At 40.5% G+C, this 22,473-nt stretch overlaps 1 pseudogene; it reads right to left on the bottom strand.

Annotated features, from left to right (window-relative positions):
• Positions 1-7,690: 7,690 nt before the first annotated feature.
• Positions 7,691-8,676, bottom strand: LOC129025731 (adenylate kinase isoenzyme 6-like; annotated as a pseudogene).
• Between the last annotated feature and the right edge of the window lie 13,797 nt (positions 8,677-22,473).

Here is a 22,473-nt window from a genome sequence, read left to right as displayed (position 1 = left end):
GCTGCCACCTTGCTGTTTGATCTCAGACTGCTGTGCTAGCAATCAGCAAGATTCTGTGGGTGTAGAACCCTCTGAGCCAGGTGCAGGCTATAATCTCCTGGGGTACCATTTCCTAAGCCCATTGGAAAAGCACAGTATTCAGGTGGGAGTGTCACGATTTTCCAGGTGCCGTCTGTCACCCCTGGAAAGGGAATTCCCTGACCCCTTGTGCTTCCCGAGTGAGGCAATACCTCGTCCCTGCTTTGGCTGGCTCACGGTGCACTCAGCCACTGACATGAGCCCACTCTCTGGCACTCCCTAGTGAGATGAACACGGTACCTCAGATGGAAATGCAGAAATCACCCATCTTCTGCGTCGCTCACGCTGGCAGCTGTAGACCAGAGCTGTTCCTATTTGGCCATCTTGGCTTCTCCTCCCAACCAGTGATAATTTTAAATAGTCAAGTTTAATGGACATATCTAAAGTAATATAATATAATGTAATCAGCCAAATATTACAATATATACAAAGTATTAAGATAATACGGCAAAATAATAATAAAAAAAATCCAGAAATCTACCATAAAGAAATAGAGAGGTATAAATTACCTAAAAAAATTTAAAATGATTATCTAAATGGTGCTCAGTGAGCAAAATCTGAGAGCACAGACAATGAAATAAAATCAGGAAAATGAGAACATAAACAATAACATAAAAAATATTAAAGAGCAAATTATGGAGTTGAAGAATATAAAAGAAAACATGCCTGAGAAATTATCAAGCTTCAGAAAAAAAGATAAAAACTAAAAATGTTCAAGAAATTTTAACTAGGATAAACACAAAAAGATTCATAATGAGAAAAATTACAAGCAAATTTTGAAAGTCACAGACTAGCAGATAATCTTGAAAACAGAAAAAGAAAAACTATGCATCATTTATATAGGTGCTTCTATGAGACAATCAGTGAATCTAGCTGCAGGAATCTTGCCAGCCAGAAGGGACATGGGTAATATTGTTAATGTGCTGAAAGAAGAAAAAAATTTAAGCAATAATACTGTATCCAAGTATACTATTTATCAAAATGAAGAAAAAATAAAGTCTTTTCATGATGAGCACATGCTTCAATAGCATATCACCACTCGAACTTCACTACAAGAAATGCTAAAGAGAGATTTTCTCATTATAAATATAAAGTGTTGATAAATAGCATCGCATAATTAGATGAAAGTACATAACTCTCTGGAAAAGAAATACACAGGCACAAAAATAAAATTATGATGAATTCAAATGATTGCTCATAAAACATATGTAATTATGTAATATAATTTAAAACAAAAGCCTAAAATATGCAAAAACATTTGTTAATGATATATAATATAAAAAGATATTGGTGACATCAATAATATTAAGTTGAGGCAGATGGAAAGAGAAAGAATGTTTGTATGTAATTAAAATTATTTTGTTACTGGCCGAGCATGGTGGCTCACCTCTGTAATTACAGCACTTTAGGAGGCTGAGGTAGGCGAATCATGAAGTCAGGAGATTGACACCAGCATGGTCAACACGGTGAAACCCCCCGTCTCTACTAAAAATACAAAAAATTAGCTTGGCATGGTGGTGTTCCCTTGTAATCCTAGGCTCTGGGGAGGCTGAGGCAGGAGAATCACCTGAACTCAGGAAGCAGAGGTTGCTGTGAGCTGAGATAACATCCTTGCACTCCAACATGAGTGACAGTGTCAGACTCAATCTCAAAAAAAAAAAAAAAAGAAAGAAGGTTTTATGAAATCCCCATGGTAACCACAAGAAAAATATTTGCGGAGATACACACACAAACACACATAAATACATTAAAGCATGTCACTACAAAAATCAACACAAAAGGGAAGATTAAAAGGAGTGGGTAAAGGGGACCACATAGCTATAAAAATCAGAGAAAACAATGACAAAATTAATTTCTTCAATTTTAAAAACACATCTTAATATTTATGAACTAAACTTTTCAATCAAAACATGTAAACTGGATAGAGGGATTAATAAAGAACAACAACAACTTTATCCTCTCCATCAGTGACTCACTTTAGATCTAATATCAAAACTAGACTGAAAGTAGTAAGATCAAAATCGAAGTTTGAAGTAAATGGAAATCGAATGACAGCATTGCTGGTCACAGCTGTGTTAGGCAAAATACATTTTAGTCATAGTTCATAAAACAAACTTTAAGTTGGCCACGCATGGTGGCTCAAGCCTGTAATCCCTACACTTTGAAAGGCAAGGTGGGTGGGTCACGACGTCAGTAGATGGAAACCATCCTGGCTAACACGGTGAAACCCCATCTCTGCTAAAAATACATAAAGGTAGCTAGGAATGGTAGTGGGTGCCTGTAGACCCAGCTACTAGATAGGCGAGTCAGGAGAATGGCGTGAACCCAGGAGGCGGAGCTTGCAGTGAGCTGAGATCGTGCCGCTGCACTCCAGCCTGGGCGACAGAGTGAGACTCCTTCTCAAAAATAAAAATAAACTTTTAGTTTCAACTGTCACAGGAGACAAAGAAGGCCATTAAATAACAATAAGAGGGCTCATTCACTTAGAACTTATGAAATTTTGTTATATATATGTATGTGTACATATATATACACATAAATTTTTCACACCAGTGTTTCCAAATGTACAAAGCAAACATTGAAATAATTATTACAATAGAGAGAAAAATAATAAGAGTAGAATACTTTAATTCAAACTTTTAATTATAAATAGTAAAGCTAGCCTAAATACTAATAAGGAAACAAATTTTGAAAACACAAGAGAAAAATTAGATCTAATGAGAATATACAGAATACACAACAGAAGAACACAATTTTCTCTATAGTTCATAAAACATTCTCCTAGATACACCACTTATTAGGCCACAAAATTAGACTTAACAATTTTTTAGAACAGAAATCTTAAAGGCTATTATTTCTGATCAAAATGGAATAAAACTAGAAATCAATAACAGAAGGAAATAAAAATATCAGCACATATAGAAATTAAACAACTCTCTTTTGAGCATGCTTGTGTTCAAGGGTTGTAAGGCTTAATATTGTGAAAATGTTCATACTTCCTAGTGAACTACAGATTCAATGCAATCCCTTTTAAATTAACAATTATTTTCTTTTTTTTTTTAGAAATTGAAAAAGTAACCAACAAATTGTATGGAATCTCAAAGGACACAAAACAGCCAAAAAATGTTTAAAAAAAGAAATAATGTTATTGATGTCACTTTTTCTGATTTCAAAGCACATTGCAAAGCTACAGTAATAAAAACAGTTTGGTTCTGGCATGAAGTCAGACAAGTTTTCCAAAAAAGCACAATGCAGCACAGATGAAAACCTTGCACATATGTGAAAATAGTTATTGGAACACCTATACTCATTGAAGCATTATACACAAAGGCCAATATTTGAAAGCAAAACAAACTTTCCTCACCGAATAAATGAATAAATATGATTTGTGATATAAAAGTAATGGAAAACTACTCAGCCTTTGAAAGGAGATAATCTTGTAACATCCACAATAAAGATAAACCTTGAGCACATGATGCTAAGTAAACTTAGCCACAATAAAACAGATACTCTATGATTCCACTTACATGTAATATCTAAAGTATTGAAACTCTTAGGAACAGAAAATGGTATGGTTTTAATCCAGAGCCAGGTGGTAAAAAAAAAAAAAAATGGATATTATTAATTTATATTGAGTTTTAGTTTTGCAACAGAAAAAAGTTTTACAGATATGTTGCATAACAATGTAAATACACTTAACATAGCAAAACTGTATAAGAAAAAATATTTAAAATTATCAATTTTATGTTATGTATTTTTACTACAATTAAAATTAACAATGACACCGTAGGGCAGGTGGCTAAGGCCTGGAATCACAACACACTGGGAGGCCAAGGTGTTCAGATCACTAGAGATTAAGAATTCAAGACCAGCCTGGCCCCATTTCTACTAAAAATACAAAACTTAGCCAGGGATGGTGGTGCATGCCTTTAATCCCAGCTATTCAGGAGGCTGAAGCAGAAGAATTGCTTTAACCTGGGAGGTGGAGGTTGCAGTGAGCTGAGATTATGCCACTGCACTTTGGGTGACAGAGCAAGACTTTGGGTGACAGAGCAAGAGTCTGTCTTAAAAGTAAATACGATAGCTAACAGAGATAGAGTTACAAACTTTCTAAAATGTTACCTTCAAACCACAAAATGGTTTCTTTCACTCTAAGATATTATAATATAAAGATGTTGAAATTAAGAAAATTTCCATGAATACTTACCTAGACAGAATCAATTATTGGCCACCAGCCAAGAAGAAAAATATACAAATCATAAACAAAATAGGGGTAAGGTTTATACAAGCAAACAAACACTTTGATAATTATATTGACAAAGGAGGTAGGGCTGATTCATAATTGACTTTTGCCTCACACTGTATTAAGATGTACAGAGTTGACAATTGTCATACAAAATTATAATATATAAATTAAAACTAAAAACAGTAAACTGATGTAAGGTGGCCTACCCTAAGAAATGAAACAAACAGATATAAAATTGCAAACAAAGTTAAAATTAACATTAATCCCCAAAATTCTGATTTGAATACTGCAATTCAAAACCACACTAAATAGGTAGAAACTAGAAACACAACTGTTGTGAGACAGCCTACTCTGTAAAATACAGAAATATAAAATACAAAACTTAATGAAGAGCAACTTTAACGCATAAAATCCTCAATAACAGAGAAAAAATTCTAGATACCTGCAATTTTCAACTCTAACTGTGCATCCACGAAAAGCATGGATTTTGAATTGTTTGATACAGTTAGGGCAACAACATTTCAAAGAAAACACATTATAATTATTCATAAAGTGCTTTGATGAGAAAGTTTTAAACAATATGCATTTTATAAATACTAGAGAAACTTTTAAATTATGCTACTGATACATTGATATGTTGCTGCTTTGTTTTCTCGTTTTTTTTTTTTTTTTTTGAGACAGAGTTTTACTCTTTTTTCTCAGGCTGGAAGGCAATGATCTCTGCTTACCACAACCTCTGCCTCCCAGGTTCAAGCTATTCTCCTGTCTCAGCCTCCTGAGCCACTGGAATTACAGACATGTGCCACCATGTTCAGCTAATTTTGTATTTTTAGCAGAGACAGGGTTTCTCCATGTTGGTCAAGGCTGCTTGTCTCAAACTTCTGACCTCAGGTGATCCGCCCAGCTTGGCCTACCAAAGTGCTGGGATTACAGGCATAAGCCACTGTGCCCGGCCCATTGCTGCTTTTCTTTCAAAATGGTAAGGCTGTGATCTGGCCTTTAGAAGGAAAGTCTTACATTTCTAAATACAATAACTATATATATTTTAAATACAGTATAAAAAATTGATATATAAAATAAAATTGGGAATAAGTTTTGCTATTATTCAGGTAAAAGCTGAGGAAAATGGAAGAAAATGCTAGTAATAACATTGTGCCTAAATTCGATGAATCATACAAGACAAATATTTTAATAAACTATATAATTTACATATAACATATACATTTGAGAATGTTGTTTTATTTTAGTTATGTATTTATTTTTTGAGGTAGAGTGTCACTCTGCTGCCCAGGCTCGTGTGCAGCGGAAGGATCTTGGCTCACTGCTAACTCCACCTCCGAGTTTCAAGTGATTCTCTTTCCTCAGCCTCCCGAGTAACTATGATTACAGGTGCCTGCCAGCACACCTGGATAATTTTTGTACTTTTGGTAGTTGGGTTTTCACTATGTTGGCCAGGCTGGTCTCAAACTCCTGGCGTCATGATCTGCCCACCTCTGCCTCCCAAAGTGCTGGGATTACATGCATGAGAGACCATGCCAGGCCTTGAGCATGCTATTGTAGAACTTCTGAAACTAAGATTACAGAAAAATTACAGACATATGACAATTCAGAAAGTGAAAACCCAGTCATGAAAATCTTCATGTTGAAGAAGACAGAATCACAAAATAATAAGTGAGAAATAAGGTAAGAATTGGAAATTCAATGTATGTAGAGCAGTGTTCTAATTTCCCCGATGGGAAAAGTTTTTGTAAGGAATCCATAAAACAATTACATACATAAGCCACCCTACAGTAGACATTGTTGGCATACAGAGTTTAAATTTTTAAAATTAGGTCCTGATAAAAAAAAAAAGAATTCTCCATAAAATAATTTTCTTTTTTTATTTTTTTTATTTATTTTTTTATTTTTTTTTCTTTTTTTTTCTTTTATTGTAATTATTATTATTATTATTATTATTATTATTATTATTATACTTTAGGTTTTATGGTACATGTGCCCAATGTGCAGGTAAGTTACATATGTATACATGTGCCATGCTGGTGCACTGCACCCACCAACACGTCATCTAGCATTAGGTATATCTCCCAATAATTTTCTTATATTTAGCAAGATATTTTTGCACATAAAGATTTTCCATCAAATTTTTTTGTAGAATTATGTCTTAAACCTTCATAGGATGTGAAATTATATAGCAGAAAATATGTGTCATCTCTCTTTGGTATTCCTGGAATTTCTTTTTTTATTGTGTAATCCAATTTATATGAAATATCCAGAATATGCAAATCCATAGAGACAGAAAGCAGACTAGTAACTGCAAAGGGATGAGGAGGAAAGGATAGAGAGTGACTGCTAAAGGGTGTAGGATTTCCCTTTATCATCACTGCTTCCCCCACAGTGGTGACACTCATAACCTTGTTAGTAAACTAAAAACCAATGGATTGTATATTTCATTTATGTTTGTTATTAGAGTCTAAGGTCTCACTATGTTGCCTACACTGTTCTTGAACTCCTGCCTCAAGCAATTCTCCACCTCAGCCTCCCCATCTGCTGGGATTACAGGCATAAGTCACCATATCCAATTCTGATAATACACTTCAAATTTGTAAATTTTAATGTATGATATGTATATCTCCGATAAAAAAAAAAGAACAGGGAGTTCTGTACGGATATGATATAATCTCCAAATATATTTAGTAAAAAAGAAAGGTACAGAACAGTGTGTGCAATATACTAGTATATTCTTTAAAAAATTGTACATATATATATATATATATATATATACACACACAAACACACACTGTCCAGGCATAAAACCTCTCAAGAGGCATACAGGAAACCAGTAACATTATTTCCTAAAGTAAAGGATCCTGGAGTGCCTGTGAATATTGTGGTCTGGAAGGGAGACCTAACTTTTCAACATGCTCTTTTGTGCCTTTTAAATTTCGTATAGAGTACAACACTTCCCTTATTTTCTAATTTATAGAAAGAAAAAAAGGAATACTCTGATATTTATCTTTAAAAAAGGAATACTCTTTAGTCTTTAGTTTTATGTTAAGAGATCATCTGTATTTTTTTCTGTAATAAACTTAAAACATATCCACCCATTTTGTCAGATTTATTTATTCCTTAGCAATTTGTTTTAAAAGTACAGTTTTTGTCTCAATCCTTAATAATACTATATTCATTATATTTCAGATGTTTAGGTTTCTCACGGAGAAAAAGAAACACAGGCATAAACCTCTATACTATCCAGCTGCTAGTCCTGCAACATGATTTTAATAAAGTATTGCTGATACTTGAACAATTTCTATGATGTCAGTAGAGTAATATCAACAAGAATGATTGTAAAGCAGCTGGCCTTATAAGTCAAGAGTTATAATATTTGATCCACTGTTCAATCCATTTCTAGATCTGATCTAGATTATTTTCTTTTTTATTTATATATTTATTTTTATTCATTTATTTATTTATTTATTTTAAGAAGGAGTTTCGTTCTGTCACCCAGGCTGGGGAGCAGTGGTGTGATCTCAGCTCACTGCAAGCTACGTATCCCAGGTTCATGCCATTCTCCCGCCTCAGCCTCCTGAGAAGCTGGGACTAAAGGCACCCACCACCAGGCCCCAGCTATTTTTTTTTTTTTTGTATTTTTACTAGAGTTGGTGTTACACCGTGTTAGCCAGGATAGTCTTGATCTCTTGGCCTGGTGATCCACCCGCCTAGGCCTCCCAAAGTGCTGGGATTACAGGAGTGAGCCACTGCACCCAGCCAATCTGATCTACATTATTTTCTAGCTCTTCTGGTATATTTCTGGGCAACTGATGCATGATTTCTTCCTTGTGGGATGTTGTGGCTTCTTCATAAAGAACTTGAATAATCTCACACTGAATATTGTCTGTTAGAGTCTTCTCATTACAACCCCTTGTTTCAAGTCTTTCATACAATACGTTGGTATCTGTCCTCAGCACAAAAACTATGTGAAACCAGCATTTAGGGAAGAAATCAAAACCAGGGTAATCAACAATAACTCCACCTTCTCTTATTTGGTTATCTAACTCATCAACTACTCTGTCTTCATCTAAAATAGGACAATCATACTCTTCAACATAGCCATCATACAATTGCTCTTCTCAAGATAAATCACCCACATCAGTGTATTTCAATCCTGATATTCATGCAAGTTCTTTGCCTAGTGTGGTTCTTCCACCCGCTGTTGTACCGGTGGGAAGGATGTTCAGAAGCAATGATGGCTTGCCGCGAGGGCTCCGAGTGCCTTGTTCACATGTCCTTTGCACTACTGTTCTTGGAATTTCTAAACCAAATCCCAATGCCTCCACAACTCCCTTCACACACATTTGACTTCAGACACCACATATTTATTAAAAAATTGCATAACATAGAGGTCTCCAGAAATGTGAACACATTTCCCCAGATTCCCAAAACTAATGAAAACTAGTCAGATCTTGTAGGTTCTTACAGATTCTGGAAGGACTTTGGTTTTCAGTGTGAATGCACTGGAAGATTCTGGGAGGGAGAAAAGAAGCCGTAGAAGATTGAAGAGAATAGTAAGCATGGGACAGGAACATGTTTCTCTGTGACAGCAAGAAAAATAAAATTACACTTTTCTAAAACAACTTCCATTGGAATAGGGATGACTAAACCATATTTAAACTCTGGCTTTCTCTGTGACTTTTGGACCTCTTCCATGTGTTACCTGCTCATTTATTTTCACCTTGCTTTTTATATGGCTGTTGCCTCCTCTCTTTCCACACTGCAGGAATTTTTTCTTTGCTACAGTATATCCACCAAAGTTTTTTTTTTTTTCCTTCCCCACAATAGTAATTGGGCTCACCAGAAAATGCCCAACTCCCAGCATCTTCCTCAGGAAAGAATTAAAGCTGTAGTGTATGTGTTGAAATGTTTGTCTTTTGGAGAGATTGCCTAATGAATAGATTCTGTCTTTCCTGACATGGAGTGCTGAAGGACATGATGGAGTCATACAAATGACAGTTGTGTCTGATGAGAAGAAAGAAAATTGCAGCACTAGAGAAACTGTAATACCACAGAGAGTCAACTGGGGAAGAAAATAGGTAATCCATCTAAAAACAATGAAACAAATTCCCTTTAACTGAGAAATACACACAGATCCAGAGAAGACATATCTGAGAATGCATCTGTGAAGCACCCAGAATCTATAGCCTGGCTGAGTGCTGTCAATATCCCCCTTTACTAAGCCAGTTTTTTTTTTTTTTAATGTGTGTGTGTGTGTGTTTTGAGAAAGAGTTTTGCTTTGTCACCCACGCTGGAGTGCAGTGGAGTGATCTCAGCTCACTGCAACCTCCATCTCCTGGGTTCAAGTGATTCTCTTCTCTCAGTCTCCTGAGTGGCTGGGACGAGAGGTGCACACCACAATGCCCAGCTAATTTTTTTTTGTATTTTCAGTAGAGATGGGTTTCGCTATGTTAGCCAGGCTGGTCTCAAAATCCTGGCCTCCAGTAATCTGCCCGTATCAGCCTGCCAAAATGCTGGGATTACAAGCATGAGCTACCATACCCAACCATGCCAGGTTTTAAGTGCTACATTTGATGGATGTTGTGTAATTTTCCAAATCTTATAAAAAAATTACAAGGCATACGGAGATGGTGGAAAATACACTTCAGTGGAAGAAAGAGAATAAATATCCAGAAGTTGAATGTTAAGAAATGAAAATTTTTGCATATCTGATAAAGAATTAAAAATAAAGAAACAGTCTCAGTGAACAAAAATAAAACAAAAATAAACAATTGAATAACATTTAAAAATAATAAATGACCAAAATATGATATCAACAAAGAGATGAAACATTTTTCTAAAAACCCAACAGAAATTGTGGCATTGAAGGATCCAATAACTGGCATTTACAAATTCACTACAGAGACACAACAGCAAACAATGGAGCAAAAAAGGAATCAGGAAATTAAACATATATTATTCACAAACATTTAAGCCTGGAAACAAATTTTTGAAAAAAATGGAAAAAATAAGTGTGAAATATGAGACTTACTGGACACGATCAAGTAGACCAATATATTCAGAGAATGAGTCTTATAAAAAGAATATAGGAAGAAAATGACATAAATCTTATTTAGGAGAAAAAGAGGGCATGCTGAGACCCCTACACATTTCAGTGATGAAAGAAAGCATACTAGTAACCAAGAATAATTGATCTGGAAAACACTATACTTCAAAAATTAGAAAAAAGAAAACCTTTCTAAGTTTAAAATAAAAAATCTAAAGTTGCTTACTGCTAGAATAACCCTAGAACAAAATACAAATGACAGTCAATTATGTTGAAACGTTAAATGATGCTGGACAGCATCATAAAACCATATGATAATACAAAGCTCTCTGTTAAATATAAGTATATACACCGATATAAAATTTGCTATTGTAATAATAGTGGTGCATAAAATTCTTAAATATCTGTGAAAATACACACAATATATAAAGATATAATTTGTAACATTAGTAAGATAGTGGGGGAAGTAAAAATGAATATATTTTGTATGCTGTTAACTTGAAGTTGAAGGCAAAAGCTGTTTGCCTTGGGGACCTTAGCACTGGGCATGGGATGAGACAAAGCTGCCATTTTGTCTCCCTTAGTTCTTCCATCTCCCCCACTCTGCATAGGGATTTTTCTTGGTCTGCAGGAATAGTCAATGTGGCCAGGCTCTGTTCTGCACACACAGACAGATGTAGGTAAGCATGGCATGTATAGAGGGGGCATGGGATTCTAAAAGGAATTAAATATTCAAAAAGTGGAAACCTGAGAATTTTGGGCATGATTCTCAGGGCTTTGGGCTGGGGAAACGGTAAGTCCTTGCTTCCAGCCATGCGGTTTCTCATCAGAGTTGCTGGGGCCTTCTCCCTGCAGGTGTCCCTTAAGGAGATGTTGCAGGAGATTTAGCCGGTGCTGATGGTCCATGAAGATATGTGTCACTGCACCTGCTTCTCACTGCACCTTCTTCTCACTGCACCTGGACAGCAACATGCCAAACAACTTCCCAGGGCTGCAGAACAGTGAGGAGCTGCAGGGGGCTCAGGGCTGTGTAAGAGGGACGGCTGGTTTGGAAGTTGGGTAGAAGGCCTAGAGGAGGGATCCCAAAAGAAGGGCCAGGTAGCACTTCCCCACTCTTCGGAGGTCTTTGTGTCACAGATAAGCATGTGAATGTGGATTCAAGCCCAAGCCTCCTTCTTAGCCTGTCCCACCAACACCTTATAACTTCATATCCCACAAGTTAAAGAACAGAGTTGTGATTCTAAAAAAATCAGGCAATACAAATCCAGGCTTAATATCAGCCCAATAAAATTCTATAAAGATAAATGATGTCTTGGAAAAAAAAAAAAACTTAAAAAGATTCACAGTATTTGAGTGCAGAAATCTGCCCAGTGCAGCACCAACTGCTGTGGTGAGATTCACCTGGTTGTAAAGCAAAATCTCTCATGTACTCATGTTCCCTGGGGAAAAGCCACTCATGTTCCCAGGGTCTACCTGCTTGCTAAGAGCAATTGTGGAAAAGATTTGGAGCTCAATGATGCCCATAATTGATCACAGAATCTTTCCTCTTTCCCAAAACAGCCACCATTAAAATTCTATGCAACCCATACTGAAAGATGGTCCTGAAGTTGGAGGCCCTGGGGAGTCCTCAGCACACCCCTGCATGAGGGCTGCCCAAAAAGGCAGCTCTAAATGTTCCATCTACCCAAGACACTATTGCAAAAAAAGCAGTTAGCCTTGTCAGCTCTTCAAGGCCCACGAGTGCTTCAGAGGCATTTGGTAGAAGATTCTTTGTAAGAAAGGATCCCTGCCCACTAGCAGACAGGAGTGTGTGTTTGTGTGAGTGTGGGGGTGTGTGTTGAAATTAGAACCCCACCTTCTGTGTTCATTATGGAATTTGAAAATGGAAGCCTAAATTTGAAAGTTAAAATCACCCGTGAAACTATCTTACAAAATATTTTCTGTGCTAGATGTGATGTTTAAGGGTACAGGGCCCTGGTAACATCCTATTTCCCTCTCCCTGAAAGAGCTATACACACTATTCAAGGCCTGCTTCCACATGAACCACATCAAAGAGCAGCTTAAGAGCCTGGACCCATCTGCCACCTTCCGCAGGGCTGACTAAAGCTCCTGGTTCTTCCTGAGCATCTTCTCCAATGATCTGAGAGGTGGGGGAGACATTGGGGCAAGGATTAAAAATAGGGGAGGGGAGCATGGATACCAGAAGCTGAGGACCAGGTTTTCCCACCTGGAGGGGTCTGGCCTAGAGGCACTCAAACCAGGGTCAAATTTAGGTGGAGACCGCTGGCCTTGGGTGGCCCTGTGCTGACCACCAGCCTCAAGTACCTCAGACAATAAGTGAAAGAATGGCTTGGAGATGAATCTAATTGACTGTGTGCCACCTGAGCACATCTTTCTAGGGATCCATGAGGAGCCACTGTGTCTCCAGAGCCATGACTGGAAGGTGGAACTCCCAAAGGGAACAAAGAAGAGGGTCCTCAGTGAGATGAACAGCTTATTTCTACTAGACCATTCCTGAAGCGCTTTCAGTGACTGAAAGTGCCTAGCATGAGCAGCTGGAACCCACTTCCTGGAAACTGCAAGATGCAAGGAGACTTCATGTACCTCTTTGTATTACAGACAAGGGCCAGAAGGGCCCCATCAGTGCATCTGCATTTGGCTTTTACTGGATCCAGTAAGTCTCTGCCAGCTCCCTACAGACTCTTGGGATGTCACTGGTTCTGGGTCTGTGGACAGATAACCAGGACATGTGCTCAGTGCCCACTTCCTCCTTGTAGGCCTACAGCCTATTGCTCAACCCCAAGCCCACCAGCCCTTGCTTCCTAAGCCATTACCTACTGGAGCTGCTCAAGTACAACAGCCTGAACTTCACAAAACTCTTTGTCATGCCATGAAAGAAAAGGTAAGGCTGCCTGGCTTGGTGGCTCATGCCTTTAATCCCAACACTGTGGAAGGCCAAAGTGGGTGGATTACCAGGTCAGGAGTTCAAGACCAGCCTGGCCAATACAGTGAAACTCTGTCTCTATGAAAAATGCAAAAATTAGCTGGGTGTGGTGATGCATGCTTGTAGTCCCAGCTGCTCAGGGGGCTGAGGCAGAAGAATTCTTTGAACCCGGGAGGTGAAGTGTTACAGTGAGCTGAGATCACATTGATTCACTCCAGTCTGGGTGACAGAGTGAGACTTCTTCTAAAAAAATAATAAAATAAAATAAAATAAAATAAAGTAAAATAAAAGAAAATAAAATGAAAGTAATGTCACTGTTTCATCTCCCCCGTCTTGTGTCAAGTTACAGATGCTTATGGGATGAACCAGCCAGCCAAAACTCCAGAGCTTCTGCCCAAACTATCTGCCCCCACTGCTTGAGTCCCCTCTAGGGAGCTGTCCATGTGACAGGGGGCATCCCTGGGAGTGTTGGCCATTTGCTTCCATCTGACTTCAGGGCAGATTCTCAGAGGAAGAAGATCCTAGAGCAGATGGAGGTCTTAGAGAAGAAGCCTATGGCAGGGTTCTGGGCTCGGTGGGCTGTGTATCTCCCCCTCCCCTGCTTGTCACAAGGTCCAGCACCACACACTCATTGAGGTCACTGCTCCATTGCACGTGTGCAGCTGGATGGCTCCCCAGGCAGAGGCTGCCATGGACTGTGTGCACACAGAGAATGCCTACAGCTTGAGGCTGTACTATGAGGAGAACATTCCTGAACAGGGGCATGCAGACTGGTCCAGCCCTCAGTGGGAACCCCCTTCCTCCTGGGTACTAGACAGAATTCCGTGCACTTTCCTGAAGGCTCCATGCTGGGTCTGTTCATTTGGAAGTTTGAGGCTGTCCGTAGGGAGGTAATGAAAGAGACTTCTCCTCCATCTGGAAAAAAATAAAAAAAAGAAGAAAGAAAGAAAAGGGAGACTTCTCAGAGCACACTGTGGGGCACAGGCTGAGCCCTTGCCTTCCTCCCTGGTCCCTCTATGGTCCCAGGACTGAAAAAAGGAGCTGCAGACAATAAGGGAACCACTCTGCAAGAACAGGCCTTAGTGGCTGCTTCAAGAAAGAACCACAGTCAAAGTGTCTACAGCCCTTAGTGACTGACTGGCAGCTTCAGGCCCACCTACCATCTGCAGGCAGGTTTTCTTGCTGACAGAATGAAAACAAGGAAAACAGGAATGAGTCCAGCCCTCTCAGTCACCCTGAAGGTTGCCTGGTGTTCCCTGCAAGGCCTTCTAGCCTTCTGTTTCTTGGCAGACCACCCAAGCATCATTTTCTGGCCTTCGAGACTTTGATTCTCTGGAAGGAGAAGGCCCTACTTTTCACTAGGCTAAGTGGTCAGGGCCATTCAGCTCTCCCCATTCAGTAACAACCAATAGGCTCTCACCTGGGTACACACTGCCCAACCATGGCCCTTCTAAGGCAGGAGTTCATTTGTCTTACAGGTTCAGCTTACTAGGGCTTAAAAGTTATCAGTGCTGTTATTAAGATAGGGAATATAGGGGGAAAGAGTTGCCTTGAAAAATTTCCCCTAATCTTACCTTGGAGAGCATCAGCACATGTGACAGCATAGGCAGGGCTGCTGAGGATGCTGGGGGAGAGTGCCCAGTGTGTCCAGCCAGCAGGTCGCTTCTAGAGGTGGCTCATGTCCCAGCCCCTGAGAGAAGCAGTCAGACATCCCAGCAAGGAGCTGGGGTGTGTAGACCAGGGCAACCCAGGCACACTGATGGCGGCTTGGCACTACCTCCCATCAAGAGGTGTCACCACAGCTGACCCTTGGAGCCAGGGAGTGATTTTCAATGTGTGCAAGGCAGTCAGTTCCATCAGCTGTACAGCCTTCAACACTCACTTCACCTTGGACATCTCACTAGAAAGCAGTGGGGACTGGCCAATGCAGAAGCTCTGCCAAGTGGGACAGAACATCATGGGGTGGGGGATCTGGGGCCTGTCTGCTTATCTGAGCATTGCTGTCTGAGGGTGGGCTCTGCAACCAAACAGTGACTGTTTTCATATTTGTCTGTTCATTTATGGGTTTAAAATATCCTAATATTTCATGTGTGGTAGTTTCAAGCTTGTATTTGTGTATTTGTAAAAATTTTATTAGAAGAAAGAGGGCTTAAGACAACAATATTTTAGAAGGTCTTAAGGGAGCATAGACTTCATGTCACAACAGGTACTGTTGACCTCTTTTTGCTACCTTTGTGCAAAGTATACACAGAAAGTGCAGCCAGAGGTGATGAGGCCAAGTGTCTAGAGAAGAGCTGCCTGGGCTTGCTTCCTGGTCTGCAGTCAGGTGGACCCTGGCTGTGAGGTGATGCCCACCCTGGATCTACACACCACACCCCCTCTCCTGAGTAACCACCCAAGGCAGAGCTAATTAGTGGGCGAGTGATGGGCATCAGGCACCCCAATACCATCTGGGAAAATTTGAATGCCATCTGGGCTGGGGCTGTGGGGGGCAGGGGCTGAGGCCACCTTGGCTTGTTATGGCACCACCCACAGATGTATCTGTCCTGTGATGCTTCTCCAGCAGTCAGCTGCCCATGGTCCTGAGCCTGTCATGCCATGCCTGCTACCTCACACTGCTTGTGTTTGAAAAAAACATCCTGAGATGGTGCTACTGGATGTGAGCACTGGCAAGAGGACAGCACCTTTGTCCTGGGGGATTAGGAGCTGACCAGATAGCTCCTGACTGCCTTTAGAAGAAGTAGGGGCTGGTGCTGCAATAAACAATGCCTCCCAAAAGATGTGTTGGCAATGGCTCAAGGAATATTTGACACAGAGGCCTAAATGAAGACACATGAATGGAGTGTGTGGACATCAGTTAGCAGCTGGGAAACAGGTGCCTCTCAGGCCTCATCCTCCAGCAACTGTGGAACGTGCCCAAGCCATGAGTGTATACACCTGGAGTGTCTACATCTGGCTGCTGCTTTTGCTGTCACTATCCCCAGGCTCAATCTGGCTTAAAATCTGGATTTAAATAGAAAATATTAGAAGCTTTTCTGTGTCCTGGAATAGGAAGCCAGAGATCTGTGTAGGGCTGGCACTGGGTGCACATTAGTTTTGTGACAGGATGAGAGCTGCAGTGGTTTTATTAATCGTGATAGACCCGGCCTGGTTTTAGCTCTGAGTGATGGGGAGGGAGACAGCAGTGGTGGTCATGCAGACATCCACGTGTCCAATCCTGGCCTGCCTGCCCTCAGACATAGCAAGAGGCACCACCACAGGCCCTGACTTGCCTCCCTACTCCTTAAATGCCAGATGGGAATACCTGGAAGCTACAATCTGAATGTATCATCCTCCCAGTTTGACCTGAGCTGCCTAACACACAGAGGGGATGGGTGAGTGAAGGGCCTGGGGGAAAGCAGGGCTGGATCATGGATCCTGGTGGAAATTTAGAGATACAGGGGTGGTTGTCACCTCTCTGTGTAGCCCAGCTCCCTACCTGATTCTTGCCACACAGCCCCATCTAAAGAGACCAGCTCTGGCAAGTTTGGGGATCCCTAAGGCTCCAGGCTGCTCCCTGTCACCCCCTGTCTGTGCTCCTTACCTTTCCTGCTGGCAGAGCCCAACATGGAGGGGGAGGTTGCCACCCTGTGAGCCTGAGGGAGCTGTGTCTGACAGGGGCTTCTGTCTGGTGTTTTGCATAGAGCTACTTATGAATATGATCTGTCCAGATACCTTGTTTCAAACGAAGTGAGCATGAACTAGCAAGTGCAGAAACCCCACACTTGATAAATAACTTTTTCTTGTCTTTATACCATCACATTTTCATTTCACATTGGAATCAAGTAAGTGAAACCTGCTACAACAGCCTCGGCCATGTGTTCTGTAACCAAGACTCATTTGGTTGTGAGGGCTGTTGTCAGAAATGTTATGAAAAGAAGAATATGTATAAATTAGATCAAATGTAAAATTATGCTTATAATGTCATTTGTGTGGGAGATAAGAGGGTGGAGTAACAGGCACTCAGTTGGAGTTCACCCACCTGTCACTTACCAGGCTCATGAGTGTAGCTCTGGTGAACTTCACCTGACATTGGTGACAGAAGAGAAAAGGCCAGTATGAAGGCTAGGTGGGGGAGAGGTGCCAGGCTGTGGGGCTGTGCCCTGGGCATGCTGAGCCTGTTCGGTCACTGGGCAACCAACTGCCTGGGAACCGGCCCTTGACACATGAGTTGAGGTAAGAGGATTGGGCAGCACTCTTCAGAAGTCACACTGTGCTGGGAGAATGGAGGAGAATCTACAAATGGCCATCCTAGGGTAGGTTTTAGAGTGATCTGGACACTCTTGGAGAGCTAATGAGATGGGAGGAAGGCAGTCCCCCAGGTGCACCTGACGACCGGAGCCCATGGTACTTGGGGTGGGTGCTTGTGGGGGTAGCCTGTCCCTATGAGTGGAAGAGCTGAAAACTTTTACAGCTGGTGGCTGCTTCTCAGCAATCCCTCTGCAGAGTATTCAGGTCATCAGCCACGTGTATAGCTGAATGTCTTTTGAAGTATTTAGAGAGTGTTCTCTGTCTTAGAGTTTCCTTTCCCCTGGGCTTGTGCAGTGAACACTGTTCACACGGCTAACACCACTTCTTGAGATGCCTTCACCATGAAAAGCTGAGAATGGATTGGGTTTAGTTACCATTGTGCCTTCTCCTCACCTGAGAGGCCTATTTTCTTTGGTTAATTCCTTAAGTGTATTAGTGCTGTCATTCACCTTTGGACAACTCAAATGACAAGTGGCTGTTGTTTCATAAAAAAATAAACAAATAAAGGCTTTGAATGTGAAACCCTCATTTTCTCCTTCTCTTAGGTGAAAGATTTTATTTTTTTAAGAAGGGTACATAGTGGTATCCCAGCAGGTGTAGTGTGAGAACTGGCTTGTGCTAGGCTATGGTTTCAGTGTGGATGGGCAATTCTTCAAGATGGAAAACCAAGTCTCACTGAGTTGCTGGAGCCATACTCACCTTTCTCCACATCCCCCACTGTGGGCTTTCACTTATCTCCCATGCTTGAATTTTTTAACATACATATATTTTATTTTTAACATACATATATTTTATTTTTTAAACATACATATGTTATATATGTATATATATAAATGTATATATGTATGTATATGTATATACGTATATATACATATATACGTATATATATATACGTACATACGTATATATGTATATATACATATGTATGTGTATATGTATATATGTGTATATATGTATATATGTATGTGTATATATGTATGTATACACATATGTATGTATATGTATATACATGTATATATGTATATTTGTGTATATTTATATATGTATATATAATTTTTTAACATACATATATTTTATATATATAAATATATATATATACACACACACACCCACACATACACATACAGATCTCACTCTGTCATATAGGCTGCAGTGCAGTGGCTGAATCATGGGACCCTGCAGCCTCAAACTGTTAGGCTCAAGTCATGCTTCCACCTCAGCCTCTCAATTACAGGCAAGAAATGCTACACCCAGACAATTTATAAACTGTTTTCTAGAGAGTGAACCTACTTATGTTGCCCAGACTGTTCTTGAACTTCCGAGATCAAGCAATCATCCCACCTTTCCCTCCCAAAGTGTTTAGATTGCAGCTGTGAGCTACAAAACTCAGCCAAAAATATATATTTTAAAGAACCGTTACAATCAAATTATGAGTTATGATTGTACCACTGCTCTCCAGCCTGGGCACCAGAGCAAGACCTTATATCCAAAAGCAAAGCAAAATGAAACAAAAAAATACTTACAACCAAATTAAGCTTTGAATATTGTGTCATCTGTTCTGTGTCCAGCCCTGCCCTCCAAGCTACCACAGTTAAATATAATGGTTATTGTGAAAACAGTTATATAGTATTAAGAAATTTCTATACGTCCTCCAGCTGCGAACGAGATATTCTAAATGTAGCCCAAATATTTTCTCACCACTACCTTCAGAATCTAAACTAGCAAACCAAATCAGGACACCTGCAGAGGACAGTTGGTTGTTTTCAAGTAGAAAGAGAATTATCCCCGTTAATAAGAGTAATACAGTGATTCTCAAAAACAGAAATCAGACTGAGATGCAGCACAGTCAGAGCACAACTACCCTGGAATAACCTCCTCACACAGAATGGTTGAGGAGCCTTTCTTAGATGAGCAAATTTGGGCAATATAATTCTTGCTTATTTATTCCCAGCCCTTGCTTCCCACCTGATTCCTATTGGCCACCTCAGGATGTGGTCAGCAGTGGGGTACAGTGTGATGAGAGAGGGGTTTAGAGATGGGACGAGGGTCATTCCTGCATTAACAAAATGCTTAAAAAGTTGTGAAAAATGTGTCCAAATGTTCTACTTCCTACCTTTAAATAGCTGCTAAGATGCATTGTGCAACAGACTCAGGAAAAAGAAGTAACAAGTGCATTTCAAGTCTCAGCTCACTTCTTTATTAGCTATGATACTCTGGGCAGGTGACTCCAATTATTGAAGCCTGTTTACCTGTTCACCCAATACAATCCTAAGCAAAAATAACAAAGCTTGAGTCATCATGCTACCCAACTTCAAACTATATTACAAAGCTATAGCAGCCAATACAACATGGTCCTAGTACAAAACAGATATATAGACCAATGGAAGAGAACAGACACCTCAGAAAACACCGCACATCTACAACCATCTGATCTTCAATAAACCTGACCAAAAAAAACAAAGGGGAAAAAATCCCTATTTAACAAATGGTGCCAAAAAAGCTGGCTATCCATATGCAGTAAACAGAAACTGGATCCTTTCCTCACATCTTATACAAATATTAACTCAAGATGGATTAAAGTTTTTTTGTTTCATGGATGTTTTTTGAGATGGAGTCTCACGTTGTTGTCCAGGCTGGAGTACAGTGGGTTGATCTCAGCTCAGTGCAACCTCTGTTTTCAAATAGAAATGGAAATACCTTTCTAGCAATTCTCCTGCCTCCAGCTCCTAAGTAGCTGAGATTACAGGCACCCACCACTACATCCAGATTTTTTTTTGTATTTTCAGTAGAATTGGAGTTTCATGTTGGCCAGGCTGATCTCAAACTCCTGACCTTGTGATTCTCTTGCGTCAGCCTCTAAAGTGCTCAGGTTACAGGCGTGAACCAATGCACCTGGCTGGAATAAAGTCTTAAATGTAAGAACCCAAACCATAAAAACCCTAGAAGAAAACCTAAGCAATTTCATGTAGGACATAGACACGGACAAAGACTTCATGACTGAAACACTGAAAGCAATTGCAACAAAGAAAAGTTGATAAATTAGATCTAATTAAACTAAAGAGCTTCTGCACTGCAAAAGGTGTCATCAGAGTGAACAGGCAGCCTACAGAATGGAAGAAATTTTTTGCAATCTATCCATCTGACAGAGCTCTAATATCCAGAATGTAGAAGGAACATAAACAAATTCACAAGGAAAAAAAAACACCACCATGAGAAAGTGGGCAAGGGATATTAACAGACTCTTCTCAAAAGAAGACATTTGACTGGGCGAGGTGTCTCGGGCCTGTAATCCCAGCACTCTGGGAAGCTGAGGCAGGAGGATCATGAGACCAGCCTGGCCAACTTGGGGAAACCTCGTCTGTACTAAAAATACAAAGAATTAGCTGGGCGTTTGGTTGGGCCTCTGTAACCCCAGCTTCTCAGGAGGCTGAGTCAGGAGAATCACTTGAAACTGGGAAGCGGATATTGCAGTGAGCTGAGATCCTGCCACTGCACTGCAGCCTGAGTAACAGAGCAAGACTTCATCTCAATGAATAAATAAGTAAGTAAGTAAATAAATAAATAAATAAATAATACAAGAGGCATTTATGTGACAAAGAAACATAAACCTCATTTTCACTGGTCCTTAGAGAAATTCATATCAAAACCACAGTGAGATAACATCTCACGCCAGTTAGAATGGCAATTATTAAAATGTCAGGAACCAGCAGATGCTGGTGAGGCTGTGGAGAAATAGACACACTTTTACACTGTTGGTGGAAGTGTAAATTAGTTCAATCATTGTGGAAGACAGTGTGACAATTCCTCAAGGATCTAGAAACAGAAATATCATTTGACTCAGCAATCTTATTACTGGGTATATACCCAAAGCATTATAAATCGTTCTACTATAAAGACACATGCACATGTATGTTTATTGCTGCATTCTTTACAATAGCAAAGACTTGGAACCAACCCAAATGCCCGTCAGTGATAGACTGGAAAAAAAAATTAGGCATATATACAACATAGAATATTATGTAGCCATAAAAAGATGAGTTCATGTCCTTTGCAGGGTCATGGATGAAACTGGAAACCATCATCCTTAGCAAACTAACAGGAACAGGAAATCCAACACCACATGTTCTCATTCATAAGGGGAAGTTGAACAATGAAAACACATGGACACAAGGAGGGAAACATCACACACTGCGGCCTGTCTGAGAATGGGCGTCAAGAAGAGGGAGAGAATTAGGAGAAACAGCTAAAGCACGTGGGGCTCAAAACATAGATGGCGGATTGATAGGTGCAGCAGGGGGGCGAGGTGGCTCACGCCTGCAATCCCATCACTTTGGGATGCGGAGGTGGGTGGATCACCTGAGGTCAGGAGTTTGAGATAGGTGCAGCAAACCACCATGGCACATGTAAACTTAAGGAACAAACCTGCACGTTTTGCACATGTATCCCAGAACTTAATTTAAAAGAAAAAAAAGGGGCACTGAGGCTGAGGGGGAGTGGGGGGAGGGGCAAGAGTGGGGGGAGGGGCGGGAGTGGGTGGGCCCTGGAACTTTATCCAATCAGTGGCAGTGGCGTGGGAACCGCCCCATCAGGCATGCAGTTGGAGAGGAAGGGAGGGCGTGGCTTCCAGCGTTTGGCGGGAGCTTTTTCTCTCCCTTGCGCCGGAACTTGGGAACCGTCTCTCCTCTTCTGCCTTCTCCACGTTGGGAGCTCCAGGCGACTTCCTCACAGTCTCTGTTAATAGCCCTGTAATCTGCAGGTACTTGCTGATGCATAGCTAAGATACCAGGGCATCCTGCAAGCTGTGAAATGGTGAGTACGGGGGTTCGGCATCCCGAGAGAAGAGAGCAGGCTGTGAAACCG

Source organism: Pongo pygmaeus, chromosome Y (assembly GCF_028885625.2).
Source record: "Pongo pygmaeus isolate AG05252 chromosome Y, NHGRI_mPonPyg2-v2.0_pri, whole genome shotgun sequence".
Classification (NCBI taxonomy): domain Eukaryota; kingdom Metazoa; phylum Chordata; class Mammalia; order Primates; family Hominidae; genus Pongo; species Pongo pygmaeus.
The sequence above is the reverse complement of the archived record's forward strand: the minus strand, read 5'-3'. Positions and strand labels throughout refer to the sequence as shown.